The sequence below is a fragment of the Aphelocoma coerulescens genome, chromosome 2, assembly GCF_041296385.1.
Source record: "Aphelocoma coerulescens isolate FSJ_1873_10779 chromosome 2, UR_Acoe_1.0, whole genome shotgun sequence".
Lineage (NCBI taxonomy): Eukaryota > Metazoa > Chordata > Aves > Passeriformes > Corvidae > Aphelocoma > Aphelocoma coerulescens.
The window spans coordinates 34,740,971-34,757,532 of record NC_091015.1 but is presented as its reverse complement, the minus strand read 5'-3'; the positions used below and the strand labels follow the sequence as shown (position 1 = coordinate 34,757,532).

General features: G+C 38.5%; 1 protein-coding gene across 1 annotated transcript in view; it reads right to left on the bottom strand.

Annotated features, from left to right (window-relative positions):
• LOC138105676 (neurexophilin-1) overlaps positions 1-16,562 on the bottom strand; it is a 138,309-nt gene that overhangs the window by 108,994 nt on the left and 12,753 nt on the right. The gene's annotated exons all lie outside the window — the stretch shown is intronic.

Genomic DNA, 16,562 nt, shown 5'->3' with positions numbered 1-16,562 from the left:
AAAGAAAGACTAAAGATAACATAGCCTTCTCCTGCAGCAACTATGCAAAACAGGGAACTTCCAGAAACACAAAGGAAAGCACCTTGCTTATCCTCATAGCCTAGATAAAGGAAATGCATGGGGAAAAGACCAGGATAAAAGGTCATCCCTAAACTAAACAACTAAACAATGGCTTTTGTCCGTGGGCAGGGGAGACAAAGGAACTTTCAATCTCCAAAACTACAGGAGATTAGTTCTTTGAAACAGCTCCCTTTTCTTTTGAAGTTGTGCTGTTCATCCCAGTGACACAGCTGAAAAGCAAGGGCTTCCTCCCACAGACTATACACAGACTGCAATGAATGCTCTCTGCGATGCCACGCACAGTCTCTGTTCACAACTAGTCAGTTTGGGATCTACCCAAAGCTGATTGAAGTTCTCCCAAAGCTCATGTGACCCTTTCTTCTAGGAAAGTGAAAGCATAGGAATGGAGAGGAACAGGAAGAATAAAACTGGTGAAAAAAAAGTAAAAATCAGGAAATGCACAGGTGACACACACAAATCCAGAAACTGGGGAGTAATTCTTAGGTTTTGCAGATTTGATAGAGAGTATACAAGTAGGAAGTCATGATATACATTTCCATGAATGCTTTAGACCACTTGCCCTTATTCACTGAATAATTTTGTCCTTTGCTGCGTGTATTTTCTGCTCCTCTTTGGCACATCCTTCTATCAATTCCCCTAGCAATCAGGTCAGCACAAAGAGATGTGAAAGGAAGGTCTCTGATTCAATGCCCACCATAACACACTCTTCAAAGCAGTCTGTCATGTTCACTGTACATGTCTGGAAGGTACAGTTGAAAGCACACATTCAAGCAAAAATCTCTTGCTCTTCTCTTACAGAGCTCTTCCTCACTCTAAACAAGCCCATTCAAAAACCACTTGATCATCTGAAATTACACCTCCCTCTCCCCGTCCCTTCCCATTGCTGCAGCAAGAACTGGTGTCCTTCTCACCATGAACAACAAGAAATAACTAGATTTGGCCCCAAAATACACATCTGTTTCCAGCACCCTGTAAAAATGCTAGAATTGTGATTTTTTTGTCACTGAGGATAAAGATGTACTTACACTATCGAACAACCTAGGTAATTCTGCATTTTATTACTCAGGATCTGTGATTCTCCCTAAGAGATTTAAATTAATGGAGTATAAATAAGTCTGTCACATCTTCAATAATTTTCATTAAGTGTTTTTACTTTAATTTGTGAAAATATAATTTGTACACATTATAAAAAAATCAATATTTCACTTCCCATATCTTTTCATTTACATGAAGAAAGACAGAGGGGAAAGAGAGAGAGTGAGAAGCCTTTTCCACTTCAGCTTCTTCACCTGGGACAATGAAAGGGGAGCAACATTTATTGAGGGAACGAACACTGAAAATTTATAAATTTTTCAACCTGAAGTGAATTTACTGCATCAGTTTCCCACACACATTTATATAGTGCTGTTTTCACCTCTATACTCCCATGCACATGAATATAGTGATCACCCAACATGCCCTGATATCAACACTTCCTGATATCAAGTCTTGAGCATTTCCACACATATGTTTTTCATGTTTTTAAAGTTCCCTTTAGTAATTAGAAGTGAAGGAAGGGAAAATGGATCAAATAGCTGCAACTGATACTTATGTCCACAAATTGTGCATGCTGAAAATATCATCACATCCAAAGATGTTATTCTGTTCACTTTTAGAGTGGTTGTGATCCTTTTCTGTATTATTTTCAACATCAGTTCCAGTACAGATCTATAAATGCAGAGAAATGCAAATATACGCTGCATTTAGAATTCCATACTGTGAAAAGCAAGCTTTTTTTTTTCTTTTTAAAATAAAAAATTAGAATCTAGGGGTTTTTTTTTATTTATAAAAAGTACTAAAATACCAAAATAGACTATAAAGTTACACATCCCTAGAGAGGCCTAGATACTAATAGATGCTTAGATAAATTATTTCCATTTCAAAAGCACTAAACACTTATAAGTATCTGTTGTACAAAACAGGAAATGCTGGATTTTCACTGCCTCTTACAACTTGAACTCTTTAAACACAGACTGAAGAATTTCATTTTAGGTTCAGTCATGGTGACCAGCTGCTCCTTAGTCTTCTATTTGCAAGATAAGCACTGATCTTGATTTGTCATTCTGGGCTTCAGATAGTCGGTTATGCTCACAGAAAGTAAGTGTAATACACTGGTGTTTTTCTAATCAGTGTTCTGGTCAACAAATGGGTATGTCAGAAGTGGTGTGAAACAGTAGAAAATGAGGTCCATCTATTTTAATGTAATTAAAACCACATTTCAAATAAACCTGTAACATACTGTATGGAAAAAAATAATTTGAATTGTTTTGTTACATAGGTATATTTTCTATTTTGTATCATTCCCTCTATGATATGTCATCCTCTGAACATGAAAATGGAAAGAGTCACATATACAATTACACACCGAAACTTCTACATAGATAAAACTGACTGAAACTTTGATTAAAGCTTTGAAATACAGATACTATTTTATTAAAAAAAAAAAAAAAAAAAAGAAAAAAGAAATTGAAAAGAACTTTGTATATTTGAGAATACACATGGTGATTTTAGAAACCCACAGAGACTGTAAGTACCATACAGATCTGGTACATTAACAACGTATCACATCAGAACTAGAAACACTATGAAAACAGAATATATAATTTTATGTCAGGGAATATTCAGCAGTATGTATTTTATAAATATTTTTAATGAAAGGAAGCTGCCTGAACAGCAAAAGAACAAGGTAAATTAAAATTAAGCCCCAATAAGCTGCTCGTTTTTCAGGTGGCCAATCTCAAGTTCAATTCTGTCATAGAAAAATGTTAATTTTTTTAGAGTTTGCCAATTTTATTTTTTGTCAGCTGAACCAGAATATTTAACCTCAGGAGTAGAGGCAGATGTTTCTTAAATAACACACCTGTTCCCATTAAGTAGGAAAATATAGCCAAATTGCATTAGATTATCCACCTGCATGAATATGTTTTAGATGCAGAAAAGAGAATTGTCTACAAGGAGTTGATTATAGTTAGCTTGCAGCAGTTCAGATACTTGTTTCTGCTTCAAGGGCTGGATTCAGACGTCAGAAGACTCAGACTCAGTTGCTGCACTCCATCTCAGGGTGTGGCACAGAAAACCATTTTCCTTCTTCCACCACTCAGAGGAAGCTATTGCCTTGTGAGGCAAGTTCCCCACCACCCACAGAAGCACACAAGGAAAAGCACACAGGAGGTTTTCAAGACCAGTAAACAAAGCGTTCTTAGTGCAGAGTACAAGAACAAGGTAAGTCTGTAATGATGTTTCCCCATAATATCCTTCCAGCATCTAACCATTTGTGTCTCAGAGAGATCCTCAAGCCACAGCATATTTTTTCTGGAAATCACCCCCCACTGCCTCACCTCAGGCAATTTAAGAAAACCAAAACCTATGTCTATTTCACAAAAAAAAAAAAAAAAAATAAAAAAAAATGGGCTCATTTTTGTCCTAAAAACCTCCTTTCCTTTCCATTGGTGTAAGTCATCAGTTACTCTACACGTGTTGTGCCCTTCTAAAATTACTACTAAAGACAAATCAGGCCTAGCTACAAACCTGTCTCAGTGATCATTGCAGGGCACAGTGAGCCCACCCTCTCTTCTTTCCATTATAGAATTGCCAGTGTGTATGGCTAGGCAGCCATAGGGTTCCTACAAACCTCTCCTTTGCAAACCTTATACTCCAACCTCTGATTCTCCTTCACAGGAATAGGGACAGCTGAGCAATCCCTCCATGTGAAGATAGCCAAGAATGCCAGTTATTTTTGTTCCACACTCCACATAAGAGTAGTATTTAAAACTATAAAAGACATTGTGTTCCCTGTGCACAGAGAACGTGCACTCTTTGTGCTGTAACACAACATATGCATTCCAGAAATCTACAAAAGAAATAACATGACATTTTAATAATAAAGATACCAACTATTCTCCTCCAAGCCTCTATGCAGACAGAGGAAATAGTGACTATTGATAAAAAGTAGGTAACTTCCCCTTGATTCCTATTCATAAACTCCTTATGAATGTTAACACTGTAGGTCTTGCATATCATTGAAATTAAGATTTCTGCCTGGAAATACCTGCACTCCTGTAGTGCTTGGCCTACAAAGGCTTTCAAATTTTTAAAATTGTTTGCATAGAAGGAGAAGATTCACTTTATTGTGAGCCATGGCAGCTTGGTAGGCAGATAAGGCTTTACCCGAGACTGGTGTGTTAACTCCTTTAGAGTTTTGATCTCCCCGTTCATTTACTTTTTAAATAGCAGAGAGAAAAGTGGATCAGATAGAAAATGGATGTAACTGCAAATTATGCATCTATCATTCTTACTGCCTAGTGTCAATTTCCCTTTGACTTGCAAAAGAGTGAGATGGGGCTCTTTCAACATTATCAAATGTAGAAAAGTAAAATACAAGTTCTGCTTAAAGTGGTGGCATTGTGAAATGATGATTATTGAAAAACAGTAAATAACAACAACCAAAAAATCCCTATATACTGAATTGGACTTCCATGAGCCAAAGGTCGAATCCTGGGCAAAACCCACTGAAATATTTCCCAGATAAGGGTTAATGTATTCACATGGGTTTTGTCAGAAGGATTATAATAAGACAAGCTTTCCAATGGGCATTAAACTTCTCCAGTCAATGGGACCAAGTGCAAATGAATTACTTTTATGTAATTACTTTCATGTTCTGTAGTGACACCCTGGCTGTACAGCAATTAGGCCTCAGAACATCATGATGCCATTTTCATCACTCACTTAGGCTTCTCCCACCAAGGACAACCCATACTCTAGCCCTGTGGCAACTATCCACATTCCCAAGACACTGTATGAGCTCAAACTACACGTCCTGATGTGCCCTCAGGCCTTCAGCTGTCCTCCCAGGATTCTCCACATCTTTGACCATTGCATCCTGAGACCAACCACACAACTTAACTGGCCCTGACTGAGTCTCAGTCTTTGATTATCTTGTAGCTAAAGACAAAGGACATCAAAAACTGGACTTGTCTATCAGCCTTTCACTGGGTATATGTGCACATGGTATCTGGCAGCCCAAACGGGCTGTGTATCAAACAAGTACCTGTTTTCTCAAGGAGCCAGGCCAGAGCACTCCAGAGGTTTTATGTCTTGCTTACTTAATTTTTCTGAATATAACTCATGCTGCGATTTACTGGAGAATTCTTCCCCCACTGAGATTCCAAGTCATCAAAGGTCACCAAGATTTAGAAATACAGCACACAGGACAGAACACACAACATTGGATGCAACACTCTTGTGTTAACATGAAGAGGTAGGGAGGTAGTGGAAGAACAGAACCAAGGCCGAGGTTCTCTTCCCAAGTCATACAGACAGCAGATTAGTTACATGTCAAAAAGTCACACAATTTTTAATCCTCCAAAAACCTTTGTTGTTGTTCAAGACAAAAGACTTTCATTGACCGCACTCCACACTTTACTCACTTCACAAAGAATGAATTCTGACAGCCCTGCTTCAAGGAACAGCACCCAGCGTGCTTCTCTGTGTTCTTGGTTCATCTGCAAGGCAAGTATGACCCTTTTCACAAAGGACCCTATCTTTAGCACACCCTGTAATGTTTTGAAACATTGAGTTTGATGAGGAGCCACACCTCAGCTGTCCAAGCCCTAAACTGAAAGATGCATCAAAGACAGACAATGCTAAGAATCCTCTGCTAGAATGGACTTCCACAAAAGCAGGCCAACTTAGTTGTGACATACACATACATATATTCATATCTATCAATATTTGTTCATATATGTTCTCTTTATACTTAACTTTCATCCAAAGAAATGTTGATCTTTACTCACAGGAGCCTATACCCTGTCCTCCCTGGCAGATCTCTGAATCAAAACTCATTATCACCTATCCAAGAAATCCTGCATAGTAACCAGGGTTAAAAGAATACAAGGGAGTTCACTTTCTAAGAAGAAAATCCTTGATAAAAACATCACATGAAAACACATTCTTTAAGGTATACACCCTTCCTTACCAGCCTCTGTTCTCACCCACCACATTCTTCCAACACTCAACACCTGAGCCACTTCAAGACTTGCCCTGTGCTTGAGACACCTTAACAGACAGTCCTTTTCTCACATGCCTGTTCCCAGGATAGCAATCACCTGGTTTGGTAGGATTCTCTTAGATGGCTTTAGTTGTGGACAGGGTTTCTCCTCCCTCACACAGCAGTGAAAGAGAAGATAAATCTAAGGTGTCCCGAAGCACCTATATATGGCTGCATAGAGTAGTAACAGATGGTTATCCAGGAAGAACAAGCAGGAGAAAGGGTGAGAGAGCAGAACATCAAACAAGAGAGAAGCAAGGCCAAACCAAACATGCATACCCAGTAATCTGGTTACAATCTTGGGTTTTTTAGTCCCTTCAGATGCCAGATGAATGGCCATAACCCAGGATACTGATTCAGAGAATGTGCAACAGTAGCTGAGACTAGGATAATCACAGAAGCAGAGATGTGGCAGCCATCATCACAATGAATTTTCTTTATAACACAGGAAAACTTAACTGCTAGATTGAGAATGTCATGTATCTTTCCAAATGTCACTCTCATTTTGTCTGCTGCATGAGTATTTATGCTAAAGCAAACAGAATAACATGGTACTTTGTACAAATATGCATACTTGGAAAATATTCAATCCCTACACATCTTCTGCTGTACCAAATAAAGCACTTCATATATGTATTCCTGAAAGCCCTGGGAAGGGAGCAGAGGAACCATGTGGAGGGAGATGGGTAGACTTCACAGCAGGAAGGTACAGCTGAGCTCCTGATTGAATTTTGCTTAAGCATGGGCACAGACTGGCAATGGACAGCAGTGGTACGTACATAAGTAAAGATAGAACTTGTTCCACCGGTTGACGTGTGAGGTAAGAAGAGGCAGGACCAAACTGAAACAGCCACAGACCTGTGTTGTAATGGTGGGAAGTCAAAGTAACACCATCTATGCTTATGCATGTTGCTCTGGTCATCACTGTAAATTTCAGGTGTCAAGAGTTTCCAAGAATTGATAAGCAAATCTAGGCTACTTTTTTTCTCAACATTTGGGCCACTATCACCAGTAAAAGCATATAAGGCAGAAAGACCTGTTTTCTGTCTTAACGAAGAACCCCAGCTACAACTTGTACAACCTTGGGGATAAGGTAGGCTCTAGATGCACCAGATAAGAGTCTCAGATGAGACTCTGGGTGGTGTAACCAAGGTCACTTCTCATTATCTGCTTCCAAGTGCTGGAAAATCATCTTTCTCCAGAACTGGACTGGGTTGTTTTGCAATATGCACCAGAGATTACATTAGAATACTAACAGCTAAACAAAACTCTGACCAAAAAGCAAGTTAAATAGGCTTCTTACTTTCACCAATGTGTAACTGTAGTGGGATTCCACAGGGCTTCATCCTCAGACCTGTGCTCTTCAACATCTTCATAAATGAGTTGGGCACAGGATTGGAAGGGATTCTAAGCAAGTTCACAGACAGTAAAAAAGTGGGAGGAGCTGTTGACCCCTCAAAGACAGGGAGGCCCTGCAGAGAGATCTCAACAGATTACAAAGCAGGGCAATCACAAACAGTATGAAATTCAACAAGGGAAAGTGATGGATTCTGCACCTGGGATGGGGCAACCCTGGACGTACAGACAGACTGGGGAATGAGAGGCTGGAGAGCAGTGCCATGGAAAGGGACCTGGCAGTCCTGGTCAATGGCAAGTTGAGTATGAGTCAGCAGTGCCCTGGCAGCCAGGAGGGCCAACCACATCCTGGGGTGCATCAGGCACAGCATCGCCAGCTGGGCAAGGGAGGGGATTGTCCCACTCTCCTCTGCACTGGGGCAGCCTCACCTCGAGTGCTGGGGGCATTTTTGGGTGCCACAATAGAAAAAAGACATTAAACTATTAGAGAATGTCCAAAGGAGGGCAACAAAGATGGTGAAGGGTCTAGAGGGGAAGCCATATGAGGAGTGGCTGAGGTCACTTGGTCTGTTCAGCCTGGAGAAGAGAAGACTGAAGGGAGACCTCATTGCAGTTACAACTTCCTCATGAGGGGGAGAGGAGGGGCAGGCACTGATCTGTGGTGACCACTGACAGGACCAGTGAGGGAAAGGCCTGAAGTTGTGTCAGGGAAGGTTTAAGTTGGATATGACAAAAAGGATTTTCACCCAGAGGGTGGCCGGGGCTCCCCAGGGAAGTGGTCACAGCACCAAGCCTGGCAGAGTTCAAGAAGCGTTCAGACAATGAGCTCGGACACTTGGTGTGACTCTTGTGCAGGATCAGGAGCTGGACTTGATGATCTTTGTGGGTCTCTTTCAATTCAAATTATTTGTGATTGTGTGATATGCCTCTGTTCAGCAGAGAATGGAAGCAAATGTTTATACACATGAAGTCTCACTGCAGCCTGTGTTACATATTCAGAGTTCAGAACATGCTTTGTTGTTTCACTTGACTGGCACTAACAGAGTTTCCATATCAGAAAAAGAGTGACATCAATTCCTCTTTGATTGTAGTAGTGAAAAATTTACTAACACTAAAATTCTGCCTGCATTTATTTGAAACAATAAAAATGGACACGTGCAAATACACTTTGGTTTATAGAAAGGACATAAGTAATGTGTAAAGACTTGCAGGGAGCTCAGCCCAGCTATTTACCTTAGGTCAAACACAGCAAAACATTTTGACTTCTAAAGATTGTTGCACAGTTCTGCTAATACCAAGGAAAGAGCCTGTTCACCATTCTTCTGCAAGGCCTCTTTCATTGATAATGAGCTATGAATAGATTTCTGAGGTATTGGATTTGTTTGGTGCTTTTAAATCCTTTTCTGAGTCATATTTCTCTGCTCTTGTCCTTTTATTACAGATGAGTTAGTTGCAAAAGCACATAATATCCCAAAACATCAATCTGAGATGGCATAATGAGAGCAGGATTCATGGGGTGTTTTTTTGATTTTTTTTTTAATCAATTACTGACAAATCAATATATTTTATACTATTTCTGCCTCACTGTTTTATTATTTCATGAGGTCTGCTACTTCGATTAAAGACTAAATGAGTTATCATACCATTAATTGTTCTAAACTGGTGACATGTTCCTGGTTATATATGAATGTCCTTGTTTATGACAGATAGGACAATTGCCTCCCACAGAGACACTGTAGCTGTAGTGTGATGTCCCACAGAGTATCCAGCATCACTGCTGATGGCAAGTGTGCATGGTTAGTGTGACTGGCAGGGAATTGCTTTGCACCTCCAACTTCCCCACCACTGGCCTCATGGTTCAGTCAGTCAAACAAGTGATGCAGCTGTCTGGAGATGAACATCTAAAACTAGCCCAAGATGGGTAGCACCTTTCACTGCTCTTCACTTCTGATTTATCTTCGTTATGATGTTTCTTGGGGGTTTTTTGGGGGGTTTGGGGGGAGTTGAAGTGTTTGGTTTTGGGGGGTTTTGTACCTTTTACAAAGCTCAGAAATCTTTTTTCTGGAAAGCTTTGTTAAACCTGTCTAGAGCTAGTGCAGAAAAATGTCCAGTTACATTGACGGGCTTTAGATCAGACTAAATCTAGCAAATACTATAAGCAAATATTATACTTTTCTTCATACATTTGCTGCTTTTTATAATATATTGAGAGTACATTTTATAACCCTTAGGGCTCTGTCATGCTTGTACTTTTCCTCAAAAGGATGGCATAAAATGGCAAAGGAAAAAATAAATCAACATAAAAACCCCAAGTTTTACTTCTCCAAAACATGTAGTAATCTTGGTTATGGTCAGCACATATTCTTATATCTCATTGAGCTTAACAGGAGACTTCTTTTAAACAACTCCATTCTGAAAAATTCCCTCTTGGCTAATAAACCCAGGAACCATTTCCTTTAGACTCACAGGCTTGTTTTCACATATCTTCCTTCAAGCTGAATTTTACTATGAATATTACAAATAAACACTGACCTCATATCCCTTACTGAGCCTAGAAATACCTTTGTAAGCAAAGGTTAAGTAAAGTAGCCAACAGGGGAAGAACAAAGCAATTTCTGGAAGATAGATTTTTATTCCTTGTCTCAGTTACAATATTCATCTTGTTCATTTATGCTGAGGCTCAGGACAGAATGCAACAACAATGTATCTGTGTGGTCAAGCACAGAGCATTTCTTTGCCTCTGTGTGAGTAACTTCCCAGATGAAAACAATTACATTTGTGCAGATCCACATCCATGCTAACAGTTCACCTAAGAAGAAGGTGTTCTTTCTTTGCTCAAATACTTTGATTTCCTAACTGGGCTGCATATGTTCAGGATTAGAGATACTTCCTGCTCCCATAGCTCAAAAGACAGCCTAGCCAAGCACCTAAGTTGTCTGCATCTGGCTATGCAGTTGAGTTTTAAGACAGAGCCCCATATATGTTCTCTACAGTAAATCTACAGACATCTACCTCATGAGAGGTAGAGTTCCCCAGTACTAGCCATTGGAACAACTTCTTCTGTTTCTAACATATGAAGCTATATGAAATCCCACCACAGAAAGCTAAGAATATATTTGTAAAAATTTAATCCACAGTACCTTTGCTTAATACTGAAAGTCTGATCTTTTTGGAGGCTCATGGATATCTAGGGGGAGTCTGGGAAGTGTGTTCCATCAAATTCTGTTGCTGTAAAGTGTTTGTAGAGTCTAATAGTGGTTAGTTTTTACCAGTTCCTCTCAAATCAGTTGAGATAATCTCATGGTGTGTGTTCAGTGTGTTCCACAGGATATAGAAATGAAGTAAGGGCCAAATCAGTTCACCTAATCTAGTGTCCTGATCCTACCTGTGGCCAATATAGGTGTTTCTAGTGAAGCTCTAAATAATGCAGCACATAAATATTTAAGAATAAGACATTGTTCACATTCTGCAGAACAAAATCTATTATTTCCACTGAGAAAATGCAGAATTAGTTGCATGTATGAGTCTCATGCCAGCATTAAACATTTAAGGGTTTGTTTCTGTTTCAAAGCTTAACAGTTTACACACTTTCAGAACAATTGTCTGCTAGCCAAGAGAGGAAGCAACAACAGAAGGTATGCATAGTCACATATGGCCAGATCAGGGGAACCATCCGGACTTAATACCGGCCGAAGCTCTGGCCAAAAAATGTTGCAGCTATCCAGAGAGAAATCTGTGGGCACTTGGGTAGTCCTCATTGTGGCAAGCAAACTTCACGCTTATCCCAGATCTTGCATTGTCAGAATTTTAAAAATCCCATTTAATTAAAGCTGTGTGCTTATTCATCTCCACCTCAAAACAGCATGCATAGTAGCTTTTGTTTGTTTTCAATTTCAAGTTTTAGAAGAATGCAGTTTATGCCAAATTTGCCACAAAGATGATCTGAGAGCATTGTGTGAGATAAGCACATAGAAGCTTAAAGTAAAACTATCAGAGAGCCCTTGAACTCTTTTGCTAGTCGTTCCTCCTATCTTTTATAATACTCAGTCTTGTTACAAGACTGCAATACAAATACAATACTGGCACTCTAAAATCTTCTCATTTTATACACAGACATTCTGTAAATAAATCTGAAATGAAGTGCTTAAAGGTCTATTTCTTACTTTTTAGCAACTAGGCATAAAATGTTGGGCTATAAAGTGCTTACAAATTAGATTACTGGAAGGGAATGGAATGCATTGTTATCTACTGAACCAATGATGGGTCAAATGGCACCTTGAATTCTTGTGGTGAATATGACTGCGACCTTCACATAGTCCATTGACAAAAAGCAATTTTATTTACATTTTTAAATCCGCATAAGGTGAAAGATGGTACCACTACAAAATGAAACACTAAATATTTTGTCCCAAGGCATAACTGAGATCTCCCAAGGTTACAAATAGTCTGAAATGAAGCAAGACTTTCTTAATCCTGCTACCAGTATGTTTCACCCAGACCTTGTAGTGCCAGTGATCTATTTTTTTTTGCCAGTCGAAAAGTCTCCTCATTTTAAGATGGAGAAATAAGAAATAATGAGAGACTGTTTCTTTGTCCCTTAACTGTTCTGCACAAACAGATCATTAGTTATGTTTGAGCTGCTATAACAAGCTAGTTTCATCTGTACAGATTAAAAAGGTCTACCCATAAAGAGATGGAAGGTTGAAAAAGCCTTATTCGAAACAAAATATACCACATCCTCCTGGACCAACAGCACTATCATGTCTATGCTTTTAGAACAGTGTATTTAGGAAATAATTAAAGCTGTGTCTAATTGGATACAGTCTGTGCATTTAAAGAATGGCATATTCCTCCTATGTATACCAAATGTGCCTGCCATTTTCAATTTAAAAAAAAAATCTTTACAAATCTATCCATTACATCACAGTATTCCTTCTGCGCTTTCTAAGAACCTCATGATGAAAAAGTTATTACTAAAAGATTTGTTTTTAAGCACCATACAGTGGGTAGTGTTATAAAGAAGTTATAAAGATGCAAAAATAACTGCATTCTTCTAACCAATATGCTTAGCCATGGAGCTACTCCAAAGTACAACATTAAAAAAAGTGCAACAGTTTTTTACAGAATAACACCATTTTGCAAAGTACTGTCAAACAGAGCACCTAGAAGGATACATAGGTTTATAAACCCTAGGTGGTTCTGGTAGCAGTGGCTATGATTAAGGTGTCCTGAAACTTCATGTAAGAAGACCTTTTTTTCAGTTGCTTATAAGTTTGCTGAACTCTTAACTACTAGGAGAAAAATTTTTCCCTGCAAGGTATCTACCTGAGTATTTCTTTAGTCTTTGTGGAAAGATTAACACAAAGTGGTTTAGAGAACAAGACTACAGGAAAATATCCCTGGCTTTGGAAAAAAAAACAAAACCAGTTTTTCTTTGAGAAGTCCTAGTGTTGCATTTTTGGAAATGGAAAAACCTTTAAAATGTGTTAGGGCAGGGCCTTTTTGTCAAGCATATAATTTTTATGATTCCTGGAATGCCCATTGAAAAGGAGGCTAGTTTGTTGGGGGTTTTCAATATCAAACCTTAACTACTTCCCAGAATCACTTTAGTTTCCACAGCTAAAAATCATTAGTGTTCTTTCCATGTTTTAACACTCAGGGCTGCTTTCATGGAATGACCTATTCATGTTTCATGTTTCAAAGCAGAGTTTGCTTTCTTCAGCCCACAGAACTAGATGCACCAATCAAGAACACCCCTTCAATCCTTGCTCTGGATATCATAGACCAACAAAATAAGGTGGTGGAACCAACTTCTCCTAACCTTTCCTGACAGTTCCTGCAGGTGCACTGAGAATGAAGAGGTAGGTAGACATAGAGAGAGCATGTAATGCAGTACTTTGTTTCAGGTTTTTATGGATGAGAGATAAAAATCATTAAACAAAGGAAATTATAAGCTTAAAAATAATGGATGGGGAATGAGGGTAGTGGCCTGCAAACTGGTAACTTTTTACATCTCACAATGCGCACCCACAGTTAACCATGAGTATTCCTCTTCAGGAGAAAAAATAAAGCTTTCAGGATCTTGGGCACATAAACAGCTTTCTAGAAGCAATTAGTTACTAATTAGTTACTGTGCCATGGCAGACTGACAGGGTTTCTCAAAATTTAAGACAAGCATTGGACATGTATGTAGCTGTGAGGATAACGGAGTTTCAGCAAGCAGATTAAAATCAGGACTGCTTATGTTTACTGTTAGCTACCTTGGAAGATTATTCAGGCTAGATCCAGAAGGTGCCTATAATTACTATGGTGAAAGGCTTACTCTCTGTGTCCAAGGGACCTGTTAAAGTTCATAAACTGGAATTAGCTACCTATATACTTTTGTTGGGAAGTGTTTCCTGAAGTAATAATTCACAAAAGCTACTAAACTGTCCAAACTAAGCAACCAGAGAAAGAAAATAAATTAACTTAAACACTTTCTGACATTTCTGAAGCATAAATGCCCCTAGAATTAGGAACCTTATTCTGCTGTTGCTCATATGTCCAATTAATAGAATTGACAAGGCAACATATTTTCAACTTTCTGGTTCAAGAATTTCTTACACATGATAGTAAAGCCTTTTTCTGATATAGAGCTCTCAAAATCTGAAGTGTTTCGATTATGAGGGAACTCAAATGCGTGAGGTCAAAGAGCAAGAGAGAGAGATTTAATAACACAAATGTCTTAGAATTTACCTACAGTGAGATCCTGTTTCCAGATTAAAGGAGTCCCTGACTATATTAAACCAAGCAGAATAAAATGAACAAGCAAAATCAAGAAAATTCCACAGATTATTCCAACAGGCAGTGGTTAAAGCAATTACCTCAAATTGTGATGATTGGGTTCACATTTCCTCAAGAAGTAAAGAAATTGAATCTCTTAAATCCCTAACAGAAGCTTCAGTCACTGGACTGATGAGAAAAATATGAACGAGAGAGAGAGAAAATGGGGAGTGGAAAAGTGCTGTGACCCTATCAAATCTTTTGTAAGTCTAGGGTGTTACACACCCAGCTAGAACTGCTTCCTGATGGTCAGCACTCCCTTTTTTGGTTTTTTCGGTTGTTTCTTTGTTGTTGTTGTTTGGGGTTTGGGGTTTTTTTTCGTTGGTTTGGTGTTTTTTCTTTTTTGTTGTTTTTTTTTTGGTTGCTTGGTTTGTTGCTTGGTTGTTTTTTTGTTTTGTTTTCATGTTCCGAGGTGAGTCAACAGAATGAATACCAGAGAAGTTATGGTATTTTAGGCTGAAGTGGTGGCATTTAAGTTGAAAAATAACTCAGAAGTCTAACTATCATATCTGACACTAATTCTGTTATGATAGCTGAATGTGAGGTGCAGTCATTTATTTGTGAGCAAAGCTTTGCTATTGTTAGTTTCTTACAACTGACTAATAGGATGCTTGAAAGTGTGAATGCAGTTGACAGCTGAGCCCAGGAGGTCAGGTCTGACATATCAGCCATGGAAAAGGTACTGTTCAGTGAGGACATGCACACTGAAAAACATCCAAAGAATATGTTCAGACTGTCATGAGACAGAGCTTGAGTACATGGTTGATGTGAATTAATTATGGAGTAATATAAAGTAGTTAAACAATTAAAGCTAGAAGTTGTGATACAAGAGATGAAAAAGAATATTGCATGTAAGAGTAACTTTCTGCACAGTCATTTTGTTGAACATTTGCAATGTGTTTTTGCTGTGATCAATGGCAGTAAAATTGTAGGAGAAAAAAAAATCCCTAGATGAGGATTTCAGCCTTGAACCAAGCCTGTGACTGAACTCAGAGTTTCAGGTTTGTGGGTAACACTGACTCAGACACCAACAATGCAAGATGTAAACGATCCTTAAGTAGTCAAGAATGAAACAGAGGTCCACGCTCAGAGATGGAGACAGACTCTTGTAAAAACAGACATCAAAGCTAAGCAATTGGGACAGGATGAATCTTTACTCAGATTCTGGGTTTTCTGAGATTTTGTTTTGATTTCTAAGAAGGAATTTGTGTTGTGATTGCCTTTTGATTACTGTACTTGTGTCTATGCAACTACAGTGACTCATTCATGTTTTAGAACCAACAGTATTCCATTAAAGACTAACCTCCTGTTTCTTCAGGCATGACAGGTAATAACATGCATTCCCTACCATTCCCAGTGAGTCTTCTAGCAAAAGTAGAGGTGACCATAACAAAATTGCTTAGGTATTAAATAGGTCAAATCATATGCTTTTTAAAAATTATAGCTCCCATATCATGTTTACTTATCATGAAAACAGAAAAAAGGTCATAGAGTCGAGTATATTTTCTAACCATTGGAGGTCACTTTTATGCTGATATTTCTGCTAAGAATTCTCTGCCTAAGCAGTGATACATTTAACATCCATAAGTAACTTGAAATTACTTCCATTGTCAAAGAGAAGTGTCTCAATTAAAAAAAAAAAAAAAATAGTTGAGTCCATTTTCTGTCAGGCTATCTTTATGGCAGCTTCTGTTTCCTAAATACATACTCAGAAGGCATTGGAAACTAGGATAAATTCATCAATGTGATTTCAGTTGTGTAGATTTTTCCATCGCCACTGGGCATATTTATTGGAATCTTACTGTAGCTGGTCACATTATTAATAGCAAACAATTTATTTGATTATTTTACCCTATAGTTCTGTTCATTAAAAATCCTCTCCCATTTTGATTTCTGCTTATTTTAGTCTGGAGTTCATTCAGTGAATATGCTGACAACATTCAGTGAATGTTGTCAGCATATTTTAGTCTGGAGTTTGTTTGGAAGCTCTTTGCTTCATCTAATCAAAATTATTATTTCTTTACTGGAGATGCTGTAACTTGAAATCTTCAGTTAGTATTGTCTCTGTTCCCCTAATTGACTTTGCCACTGTAAGTGCAGTATCTGGAACACTTCTGACATGAACAGTGAACATCTAGTGCCACATTTGAAGCACTGACTTACCAAGGGATGCACAAATCCATAGGAAAACAATCTTTCTCTAAACAGTCATCAGACA